The following is a 13,358-nucleotide window of genomic DNA, read 5'->3' as shown; positions in this document are numbered from 1 at the left end:
TTTACAGTACACGTGATGCCTGTGCTATTTAGGAATCACTTATTTTAACACAGTGAATGGGCAATAGCAAGTTAAATATTAAACAATATTTAAATGAGAACATAAATATAACTATGCATTATTCAGCACCAAGATAAGCTGATATTCAGATCAGACAGAAGGTCACTGCCCCTTGGTAATCATCCTCTCAAAATCAGGCAGTACCAGTTCTTTATGTAACGAAGTCAGCTCTTTGTAGAAACAATTTGCCTCCGGATAGGGAAAAGGGACACATCATCTGTTTTCAGCAAAAGCACTTGGTGCTGGTTTGATCCCTTTCAATGTGCAACATGATGATTAACCATGCTGCCTCCACATATACATATTCAGAGTTGGCTTTTTCTGGGAATTTCCCTCACCAAGGAGACCACAAAGGTATCTCCCACTTGGCTCCAAAATCATGACCCCTCCACTGTGTCAGTGCAAACACATCACAAATCTGCTTCCTCTTATCTGACCTCTCACACTCTGCTTTGCCCTCACTTGACTGGGAGTAGGAGCCCTGATCAAAATTAAGAGCCCCTCCTGAAGTTAGGCATGTTGACTGTTAAGCAGAGGTGGGAACCCGGGAGGTACAATCTTCATGGCTTACTGCTCACACAGTTTTCAGTCAGTTTCCAAACACACCCCAAGTGTACAATCGTTCCTCCAAGCTCTGATTGATTGAGTGCCATGCATTTGTTTGCGGCTCTCCATGCCCTACTTTTTAACAATGCTAGCTGGAATGATTAAGGTGATTATTGCCAGTGTTTGTGACTTTCCTGGTTAGATTAACTTTAAGACATGGCATTAAGTTATTTAGAACTCAAGAGTGCTTAGATAGATGGGTTTAAAAAATAAATTATAGGCTACAGAATTTTCCTCTATAGCATGCTATCTTCAGTGAATTTGAATATTATAGCCCATGAGTACCACCTGTAAAAATAGCAGTAGTGGCAGGAATCCCCCAAAGATGCTGATATTGCAGGACCAGTCTCATGTCTTTGGAATTGTTTTCTTCTTTCTCTCTTCCCTCCTACAGGGGTAATTATGTGAATTGCTTGTCCCCTGGGGGTGATATGAGAGATGAATCACTTCTCTCTCTCCTCCCCCACAGAGACGATGAAGCATTTGCCAACTGCCAGCTTTAAGCCCAGAAACTTTGGGGGACTAGCCAGTCTGACGGTATATGTAGTATCACTTCCTCTTACTTTGAATATTGACTGAAAAGACAATAGATCCAGAAGAGCTTACATTTATAGAGCATTTTTTCCTCAGTTTACAAAGGACTTTCACATTAACATTTTTTTTCACTCACAATAACCTTGTGGAATATGTGTAAAAAATTTATTTATCAACGAACATTTACTTATTGAACCACTGAGCAAGAAGGTGCTAGGGATACAGTCAATACCCTTATGGCATTTAGAGTCTAGTAGGGGAGAATGGTATTAGTCAAAGAATTATGCTTAAAAAGTAACTTTATAAACTATGATTGGAACTGTGAAAGAAAATTGTACATCATATAGTAAGGGAAATCACATATAACCCGGGGATGAGGATATCAGGGAAGAGAGAGAAAAGAATTTCCAAAGAGATTAAACGTTAGGTAGAATGTAATCCTTGGACTCCCCTCATTGATATGTAAACAGAGTTTCCAAACATGAAAAGCAAATAGATAACATGATATTATGATGGAGTTTCTTTCTTTTATAGCAGTATTTTTAATTGGTGCAAATTAGTGAAGGAAAAAAGGTAATACCAATTCACCAAATAATCCATAATGACGAATTTGTTGTACTGAAGTTGCAGCTTTGAGTTTTCCTTGAAAACTCAGAGTGATATCCCTGATCTGTTTCAGAGAGGGACTTTCATTTGGATTGTGATATAAGTGGAATTCTTAAGGTATAGTGAGGTATCTTGAGGTATAGTGATATAATGTGCAATTATATTTAGTGATAATGCCATTGTAGAACATCTTCTGATAGTACTTTTTGTGTATTTGGACCAATTCCAAAATGTACACTGCAAATTACAGTGTACACAACCATTTCATAGAGAATTTGCAAGTAAAATTTGAGAATTTAAAATTTTATCACAGTGGAAGGCCCATAGACTATGCAATTCCATGATTTGCTCCCACGATATTGTCAGCCAAGGGTGTGTGTGTGTGTGTGTGTGTGTGTGTGTGTGTGTGTGTGTGTATGTTGAAATATTTGTTTAGTCTGAAGCAGAAAGAAAAAATCTAATGAGCAAGGGTGTAGGAAACTGACAGAGTGTATCTAAATTCTAGTTTCAGTACTACTGACTCTGTGAATCTGGACAAGTTTGTCTCTTTGATTCCACATCTGTAAAAATATTAATTATTGGTTATTATAATGATTAAATGATAGATGAATAACAAAACTTAGTTTTTCCTCTCTCTCTCAATGACTTAAAGATCAAAGGAGAAGGCATTTCCCCCATAACATATTGGTTTTATAGTAATCCATTATGAATTTAGCATTCATTAATCTATCTCAACTATTTTTCACCAAGTCATTGGCTGACCTACCCTGGGACTCATGAGTTGCACAGAATCATTACCAGGTGTAGCTTGCTTCTGCTTGGCAAGATTTTTTTTTTTAATTGAAGTATAGTTGATTTACAATACTGTGTTAGTTTCAGATGTACAGCATAGTGATTCAGTTTTTTTGCAGATTATATTCCATTATATGTTATAAATCCCTGTGATACACAGTAAATCCTTGTTGTTTATCTATTTTATATATATTAGTTTGTATCTGTTAATCCCATACTCCTAATTTGTCCCTCTCCCCTTTGGTAACCATAAGTTTGTTTTCTATGTCTGAGTCTGTTTCTGTTTTGTATATAAATTCATTTGTATTACTTTTTAGATTCTACATATAAGTAATATTATACAGTATTTGTCTTTCTCTGTCTGACTTATTTCACTAAGCATAATATTATCTAGGTCCATCCACATTGCTGCAAATGTCAATATTTTGTTCTTTTTTATGGCTGAGTAATATTCCATTGTGTGTATATGTGTATATATATATATATATATATATATATATATATATATATATATATATACACACACACACACACACATTGTGTGTGTGTGTGTGTGTGTGTGTGTGTGTGTGTGTGTGTATACATACCATACCTTCCTAAGCCAATTGTCTGTCAATGAGCATTTGGGTTGCTTCCGTGTGTTGGCTATTTAAATAATGCTGCTATGAACATTGAGGTGCATGTATCTTTTTGGATTATTGTTTTTGTTTTCTTTGGATTTATACCCAGGAATGAAATTGCTGGATCACATGGTAGTTCTATTTTTAGTTTTTTAAGGAACTCCATACTGTTTTCCATAGTGGATGCACCAATTTACATTCCCACCAATAGGCAAGATTTTAAGAATAAAATTGAGTGTAAAGATGGATGAGAAGACAGTTGAGGAGAGTTGGTTGAGGAAGACATGTGACCTTGATCAAGGTTTTTGCTCCACCTTCAAAAGTCCTCCGGGCATGAGAAAGCAGTTGTGATTAATCCAATCCTTTGCCTCTCTCCTCAAAAGAGAACAGTAGTCTATAGAAAGAAGATTGAAGACCATGAAGGGCTAGGTTTTAAGGGTCATCCATGATTTCATCCTATTTTCTCCCACCAGATCTCCTGTTCACCTAAAGTAAGCCCTATCTCTATGATTGGATCTGCCTCATTTCGTATAAGCTGACTGATTGTACCTTTCACTGAAACCAAAGTCACATGTCCACCAGCCTTTCGTGTCCAAGGCACTGAATCCTGAGACATTCCTCATCTTGAATTCTAATCCGTTAGGATTCTAATGTTCCCTCTTTTCCCCTTATTGCTGATGCTTAGCACAATGACCTTTCTAGCCACAGAGTTGAAATGCTGTCATGGGAGGGGCATTGGGCATAGAGTCAAAAGACAATTTTGCCAGAATGTGACTATGAGAAAATTATTTTACCTCTCTGAGTCTTGCTTTTTTTTTTTTTTTTCTAGTTCTAATGTGGAGATAACATCATGTACCTTCTAAGATTATCTTGAGGATTGAATGAGTTAGAGTTTGTGCCTGTGTAGTAGACACTCTGGAACATTTAACTAAATCTGAATCTTAAGTAGCCTCCCAGTGTACAGTCAGACTTTCCCAGGCTGACTACTCTGTATTCTATCATTTTCTCAGATTTTGTGTTACTTCTCCTTAAAATCATTATATTAAAATAAGCTTTCTTAAATAATATTTTCAAATAACATAAGTAAAAATGTTTAAAAAATCAATCCAGAGGTACTTTTGCTGAAATTCTTCCTCATCTTCTTACAACTCTAATTTTTTTTTTTTTACCAATCAAATGTCCTTTTTTTAATAGGAAATTTTCAAGGCCGTAAATGTTCCATGCAGAGACAATCCAATTAGTTTTTATGTAACCTTTTATAATAAAGAAGGAACTGGTAGAATTTCCCTTGGTCTGTAATGGGAAACCTGAGCTTTCAATATTTGTAGTGATAGATTGTTTCTGTATTTAAAAATGCTTATTTAAAAGTCAGACTATTCAGCAAGAATTTATACATTCACAAAAAAAGTTACCATCAAAAAGTTGCTTTATAAAATTCTATCCTTATTCCAAGCTAAATTGCTTTTAAATCTCCTCTGGACTTTTTTCTTCTCAAAAAAAAGTTTTTAACCCACACAAAAAAATCTTAATGCTTTAAGGTCACATGGCAGGTTTATTAAAACAAATGAATAAGTAAGCGGTGTTACTCTGACAAACCATTTACTTCCATCAACAACCCTTGTTATGAGTGATTTTGATTATTCCAAAAGATCAAATTCAATTTCAGATGACAAAGTTTTGCCAATATTGACAGAATCCAGAAGAACATGTAAGGGACAATACTAAAGCAGACATTCCAAAACTATTTTGAGCAATGCCATCATTTGTGGAGTAAGTGCCTAGTTTCCAAATTGGACTACCCTGAAGTGGACAGCACTCATGGGATTGTATGAATCATGGTATTCTTGCTGTTTTTGTTTTTTTTTTTTTTTTAATTAATCACTCTAAAATTACAGCTCATGTAATAGTTGATTTCCAGTTTCCAGAAAAAATTCAGTAAATCATGTAATTGATCATATTAGAGGACTGAGTCCCGGGAGTCCTGAGGAATCCATCAAGCCTTATTCTTGAGAGTGGTCAGAGGTAGGAAGGGGAAACTAGTATTGAGGAGAGCCTCCAGCACCTTCCCAATCAGATTTCACCAAAGCAGTTACACTTTTATCTGTTTTACTTATTGTGTCTCAGTAAGAAAATTTCATTATAATATAGAGTTTCATGCTTAAAAATTTTGAAAATGAGTATGTTTTATTGCTACCCCTTTAAGGAGGTTCAAATGTCATTGAGTGCCTGAATTGAAAATCTTTACAGAGATCACTTTAAATTGTTTTTTTTTTTTTTATCTTTCACATGGAAGGTAAACAAGAATTATTCCATACCTCAAAATAAACACAACGTAATAATGACACAGATGAATCTTTCCATTTATTACTAACATCTCAGTGGGTTAGAATAGGATTGTCAGTCCTACCCGATTTTCAATTCGACTACTAAGCACTGTTGACAGTTTGGTTGACCGAGTGGCAAATGACCACTGACTAAATACAAATAGTAATCGTGGCTTTACATTGGGCACATAATAGAAGATCTTTCAGATGAGATGCACTCCCCATTGTAGATATGACATTGGCATATCTTCTAGCTTTTCATGCAGTGTCTTGGTGGCTTTTTGTCTTTGTTTTTGGTCATCTTTGTCAGAAAATGGAGAAACATCATCCTCCAGCCATTGCTCATCAACAGCAAAAGCCACAGTTTCTAGGGCTGCCATGTGTAAAATGCTGACCCCCCTCTGACCCTTGTCTTTGCTCAATCCACTTACAAGAAAACCCAACATAATAGGCATAATGGCAACATGTCTCTGGTGTCTACAGTAAAGAGAAAGTCAGGGTTTGTTTGTTCAGTGTTGGCTTTGTTGCCCCAGAAATTGAAATAGTTATCATCAGAATCCGTCTTACACAAATAGCCACAGTACAGTCTTCTCCCCCTCTCCCGCCCACGCCTCCCTTCCTGGGTGAGTCTTATTCACTCTAACATGAAAGGTATGGGGGCAATAAGGCATATGTATTCTTATCCAGTTGGCAGTGGCTTAGACATGATTGTAGCTTAGTGAAAATAGCGAAGTATTTGGAGGGAGAAAGATCTGGGTTCAAATCCCAACCATCTAGCTTGTAGAGTCAGCGTGAGGATTAAGTACCACGAAGTACAGATGAAAATAAATAACTGCTGATATTACTACTTTGTTAGTAAAAACCCTATAAAACACTCAGGAGGAGGATAAACTATATATGAACTAGCTAAGTACATGTGGTAGTATTTACATGCATCTGCTTTATGTATTTATTTATGGCTGCATTGGGTCTTCATTGTTGGGTCTTCGTTGCTGCGCGCGGGCTTTCACTAGTTGCGGTGAGCAGGGGCTACTCTTTGTTGCGGTGCGCGGGCTTCTCATTGCGGTGGCTTCTCTTCTTGCAGATCTCGGGCTCTAGGTGCGTGGGCTTCAGTAGTTGTGGCACACAGGCTTAGTTGCTCCATGGCCATGTGGGATCTTCCCGGACCAGGGCTCGAACCCATGTCCCCTGCACTGGCAGGCGGATTCTCAACCACTGCGCCATCAGGGAAGTCCCTATGCATCTGCTTTTAAACAAGCTATTTTAATGTCATTCTGACAAAAGCTATAATCCCCAGTAGTTGTTATAGTTAGTAGAAATGTTTTTCTTTTTTTAGTACTATTTTTTCTTTCTTCTTTTTAAGTGTCTCTTTTCCTACTTCTGACTTGTACAGAATTTCCCTTTAGAGGAAGGAGGAGGGTAGAATGGAGATTATGAAGAGCCAGTGCCAGAATAATTTCTCTCTCACAGCATTTTGAAGTTCCTTTTTGCCTAAGCCAACAGATTACTTAAAGTTCTTTCTGAAAACTCAATTGATAGACACCTTCTCCCTAGTTTGACAATTTAAAAAGTTTTTTCCTTCTATATTTACCAACCACTGTACGTTCATCAACAAAAGCAAATAGGTTTGAATGCACGACGTCATCTTACTGGGTTTATTTAATGCAAATATAAATCCACTTGAAAGTAAATCATATCTAAACCTGTAACCAGTATCAATCTGGTCTTATAAGAGATCACCAATACGAGACGTATTTCTAATACACTGTGTTTATCTGACGTTCTGAAGATACAAACTCAGTGCTGAAATAGGAAAACATTTCATCACCTTAAGTTGGCAGTTTCTTTTCCCTACTCTGTGATGCTTCAATTTTAAGGCTCATTTTATAAGTTCTATTTGGACACTACGTTAACCTTCAGGCCACAGAGTATTGGCAAAGAGTTGATTTCGTTTTTCCCATTGGCATAACTGCCTTCACAGCAGCACGCCCGCCCTTTCTTTTGTTTAAGTTGGCTGCAGTGTTTCTTGCTTAAGGGATTTACCAGAATGTGGCCATACCTGGGATTGAGTTAAAATCAGGATAAAGAACTGGGAATGGGAAGGCTATAAACTGACCACTGGGTGGATAACATCATTCTTTCAACTATTCAGAAAAACACACGCACACCATGAAACCTGACTTTCAGAGGTGGAAAATGAACTGAACATATGGTAAAGTTAAAAATTAATATTAATAAGTGGAAAAGCTATTTCTCCAACAGACATTTCATTTTAAGATTGTCCTCTACTGGAATGATTTATTTGACTCTCTAATCTACATGAAATGGGCTACAGGCTGAAAATTGTAAAGAACGCTCAAAGCAGAAGCAAGATAGCAATGGCTTTTGTGTCTAAGAGGTATATAGAGTCCTTGTTTGAAGGATATTTACACAGTTTGCTAAAGAAAACTTTACTTCCTTCTATTCTGAGTCTCAGATTAAATAACATATAAGAAAAATACTTAGCAATTTGAGGTCTCATTACCATTTATTTATGCCTTTATTTGCACATTTATTACATTGAAATGAACTTAAGATGGAAAGGGAAATGAACCTGACCTATGGAAAAACTAGGTAAACCAAGGCAATTCTGCATGTATCTAAGGATGTTTTATAAAAGATTGTGTCAAATCTAGCGCTTGTAAACTTAACAACAAATACTTTAACTAGGCCAATTTAGACTCTTTTCTCTATCTAGATGACATGTCATAATGGTATGAATCTGAAAGCAGTGATGGAATCATTGATTTAGTGGTTGTTAAGATAGGTAATTTCAGCCTTCACTGAATCCATCAAACATGTCCCTCCCTCCCCTACTTTCCACCTGACTCCTTTTACATCATTATAAACAAAGATTTCAAACAAGGTAGATAATTGTCCTTTCATAACACTTTTTTCCTTGTTGTCCCAAGGGTTTTCTATTTCATAGTCTATTGGCTAGTAACCAAAACTGATTGATTGATTGATATGGCAATAAAAGTGCAAAAACAAGCAGACTCTGATCATTATTCATTAAAGACAGTTGGGTAAATGTAACATTGGTAGTAAATATTGGCCATGAATTTAACCTATCACTACTTAATTTATTCAACAAACTTGTTTGTTTGAACCTAAAGAACTAGGCCAGCAGTATTCAAAGTATGGTCCAGGGACCCCTAGTAGTCCCCAAGATTCCTTTAAGGGATCTTCAAGGTCAAGTCTTTCTTCATAATAATACCAAGAATGATGTTCATTTTTCACTCTCATTCTCCCACAACTATGCAGTAGAGTTTTCCAGAGGCTACATAATATCTAATGGCATCATCTTTCTGATGGCTAATGATATGTGTGCTTGTGGATTCTTGTGTTTAAAATTTTCTGTTTTAATTTGAGTACAGTAAATAATTACTCATAAATATAACCCACATACACAAAATCTCTTTGTGGGTCTTCAATAATTTAAAACATGTAAAAGGGTTCTGAAACCAAATACTTTGTGAACTTCTGCGCTGGGCAACATATTAGTAAAAAAAAAAAAAATACAAATGGGTAAGATGTAGAGTTTTTCAATATAGTATCTAAGACAGGAAGAAATCTTCCTAAATTTATTTCCAGCCATCCATTCAATCCATTTCTCATCATTTGGGTTTGACTGCTGTGTTTTTAGAGCTACATTCTATCTGAATTCAGTGCTTTAGAATCAGCGCAGTTCTGTATGAACCCAAGTTCTGGCCTTGTGATGGATAATGCCAAATTTGTATCTCTCAAGAGCTGTGTGTCAAAAGGAAGTCTCCATGTTTGCATTTATGAGAATATACTACTTGGTAGTGGTGACAATTGGTCAGCTGGAGGTTGCAAGATAAATACTCTCACTCCCCTAGCATGTACTCTGATAGAAAATTGGCAAAGAAATCAAGAAAACATGTAGATTACCATGTAGATATATATGAGCATTTTATACAGTTTGAAAATGAAACCTAAGTCTTTCATTTAAGGGCTCAGTTATATCTTGCTTTCAACAAGCGTTTATCAGAGATCTAGTGCATGCTAGGCATTTTGAATACACAGATAAATAAGATATGGTCCCTCAGAGAGCTCACAGTTTACAACCCCAAATGCAAAGTGATATAGAAGCAGAGATGAGAATTTAACTCTGCCCAGCATCACTAGAGAAAGTTTCAGAGAGAATGTACAGTAGGTGTGAAAGACAAGAATGGTATTCTAGGTGTAGGGAATATCATTCATGGAGACATAAATGTATTAAAATTCTCGGTATGTGCAGGGACCAGCAAGAACCCCTTTGATTAGGTTATATGGGTAGTGAAAGGAAATAGGTTAGAAATTTCGGTTGGGGTCAGATTGTGAAGAGATTTGTAAGCCATTCAAAGTAGTTTGAATTTTATTTAATCACTCATAAGAATTGCACACCCAAGGGTCTGCACAGGCCAGGGAAATAGAGTGAGAATAGGGTAGGATGTAAGCTCCTTCTTTCTGTTTTGTCTTCTGATTTTGAAGCATGCACCTTTCTTTGTATTTTTACAGTGATGTGCTGGAGCTGGTATGAGAGTGGATTGTTAGCATCTGCTCTCAACCTCGAATTCAGTGATTTCATGTTGGTAGCTTAAAATCTGGCATGGTGGAAGTATCAGTATTTACAACATGGAAATGGGCAAATGTGACAATTCAGAGTATTTTGTTCTTCCTTTTGTTATTTTTGGTAGTTTGTTTTTTTGCTGTTTTCCAGCCCAACTTTGTTTGCCCACTTGATGAATGTGCAGAAGAATAGTTTTCTACCTTTCTAAAATTAAACAAGCAGCCCAGTAAGTGGCAACTGACAGGCATGAATTTGGGAAGACCACATGAACTGTGGAGAACAGCAGTGTGAGTGCCCTACCTTGTAGAGGATAGTGGCAACTCAGCTCCCGTCTAGGCAAGGATAGGGCCACAGGATTTCCAGACATCTCAGTCTAACAAGAAAAGACAGAAATCCATATATCTATTAAGGTAAAATCTCTTGATTTTTCAGTATTAGAAACTAATTCCATAACTGCAGTAGTAATTCCCCACAAGCTAGATTACAATCTGCTTGCGCTGGAGGCCATGAGAAGTCGTTGAGGGTTTTTAAGCAGAGTGACACGATAGTGTTTCATTTTAGTAAAAGCAAGTCCAGAAGATGTGTAGAGGATAGATTGAAAAGAACAGAGGCTAACAACAGGCACATAACAACTTCAGTCATGAGGTGAAGACTGATTCTACGGCCATCAGTAAGAACCATTTCAAAGGCCAAGGCAAGGATTTCATCCCTACAAAAACCAGTTACGGTGCTGTTTTCCAGCCACAGCCTACCCATTTCATCTGGCACACTCTTCTCATGGGCACACTGGGGTTTAGTCAGCAGAGTGAGTAAGGACCAGTTTTCTCATCTTCAAGAGAACTCTCAAAGCAGTCACCCCAATGGTGGTGGGTCAGTAGATCTGTCTTTATAAGGACAGCATTAATATTGATTCCATTGCTGACGTACCTTTGGAAACAGCAGAGCAGATGCTAGCGTGAAAGATGTTACCTCGATCAAGTTCATTGATGTATTTATTTTTCAGATTTAGTCCCGGATATTGGCAGATGGGTCTGTGCTGCATACCTGATGGCTGTATTCCAACAGAATGAAAGATTTAAAACAAAACAAAAGTCCTTTTGAATGCTGGGCAAAGTCGATGCAAATGGGGCCTTGGCAAGGATTTCCTCAGAAAGCTGCCCAAGTTCCCCCTCGTTTCTTCCTTCCTTACTGGTTTGGGTAAATAAAATATTTATGATTTGGTAATAAAACCTCCCAAATACTAAGCCCTTTCATATGTCCACAAGGTGTGGGAATCTTCAGAAGGACTGAAAATACCAGGACTTAGCCAAGGCCCTTCACTGGATTGTGCCACTCCTGAGTTCTCTCCTGATGTTGTTCTCGGTCTCCAAGAAACCTAGATTATTATTTGATTGGAATGATACAGTCAAGGACATATGCGGTCTTTTGTTAAATTTTCCTTTTGGGAAAGTATCCAGACAGTGTCCTTGCAAAGCAAATCTTCATATTGAAAATCATTTGATGTTTTGTTTTTAAATTCATACTGACTGGAATCTGTTGACTACAGGGTCAGTTTGATGAGCCATATTGTTTTTTTTTTTTTAATTGTAAAAAACAAATAGCAGCTGCATTTGCCACTGCTATCCTTTTTTTTTTTTTTTTCACCATTCCCTGACCTCGTTCTAACTCTGTCTCAGCTGAACACAAGGGGCATCCCGCCAACTGCAGGACACCTTACGCTTCTCTGGACCCAAGTCTCCTCCAGCATTTCAGGCTCTCGGGCCCTTATTTCCACGCCTCAGTTTTCTCCTATGTATTGAATAAAATGGGGACAATATAGTAGCTACTTGATGCTGCTGTCTTAAGAATTAACTGAGAAAATACACGTAAAATGCTTTGGAGTGTCCAGCACGTAGAAAATATTCTATAGATATTTCTCATTATTATTACCATCATTGTTAATATTTGGATGTTATTTTCACTCTAGACGTTAATGTTCAATAGCAAATGTTAGCTAACTTAGACACACAGTCACTATCTCTTGCCCCAATCTCTGCCTGACTCCCTACTGTCTGGGTCTCTTGGTGCTTGCAGTTCTCTATCCTGTCGAGAGATTGGGGGAATTTGATGGTAAGGCCATTCCCTTAGGCTGCATTCTCAATCTGGAACCTTCAAGCCTAGGAGGTTTTACTTCTAATGCCTCTCATCTGATACTAGAACTACTCACTACTTGATAACAGCATGGCCTGCACCTAAATGTGAAGCTCATTTTCTTTTACCACATCCTACCCCCATTTCCTGATATTTTACTCAGGGTCATCTCTTTTGTCTCACCTTTATTTAAACATCGTCTGTTGTGGCATTTGTAAATCTCTGATGGCTTCAGCTCTGGTGTTTCCCCTGCACTCCTGCTATGCCCTCTCCAGCAAGTGCCCGGTTGCTCTTCCTTCAAGGCCAGCACCAGGGTTAGACGTATCTGCACACCCCGGGGGATGGCATTGACTTCCACTTCTGATTTCACCAAGATGGGAGAGAGAGCCTGGCTCTTTGGATGTGTATTACTGTTGTCTCTCAAGGAACATGGGCTAAATCTCTAGGTTAGAGATGCTCTGTTTTTACCCCAGGTGGATGTGCTTCAGTACAATTCTGGCCCAAACTACCCAAAGTTAGTATCAGATTTCACAGGTATTAGGGCTTAGTCCCCCACAAAACTGCCCTCATTTCAGATGCCAGCTATAAGTCTCAGGGGCCATCTGCACTTCTGGTTGGCTGGCTATACATTTGGGGGTTCTTGCAACCCCATCAGGGTTGACATTCTAGAAAGATTCACAGGACTCCCTGAAAGCACCATAATATGATTACAATTTTGTTATAAAGGGTACACATAGGACAGGGTATGGAAGGGTCCAGATTCAGAGCTTCCATGCCTAACCCCTGTGGGGTCAGAACTTGTCATCCTCTCAGCATATCAGTGTGTTCACCAACCAGGAAAGTTCTCCTGAGCCTCTGTGCAGAGTTTTTATTGAGCTGTTTATTACATAGGCATGATTGGTTAAATCGTTGGCCACATGATTGAACTTAGTCTCCAGTCCCTCTTACCTCTTCGGAGATCAGGGATCATCAGGTGGGCCCAAAGTTCCAACCATCTAATCACACGGTTGGTCTTTCTGGTGACCAGTCCCTGTGCTGAATCTATTTAGGGACTCACCATGAGTGAGCAAACAA

This window comes from Eschrichtius robustus, chromosome 17 (genome assembly GCF_028021215.1).
Source record: "Eschrichtius robustus isolate mEscRob2 chromosome 17, mEscRob2.pri, whole genome shotgun sequence".
Classification (NCBI taxonomy): Eukaryota; Metazoa; Chordata; class Mammalia; order Artiodactyla; family Eschrichtiidae; genus Eschrichtius; species Eschrichtius robustus.
The sequence above is the reverse complement of the archived record's forward strand: the minus strand, read 5'-3'. Positions refer to the sequence as shown.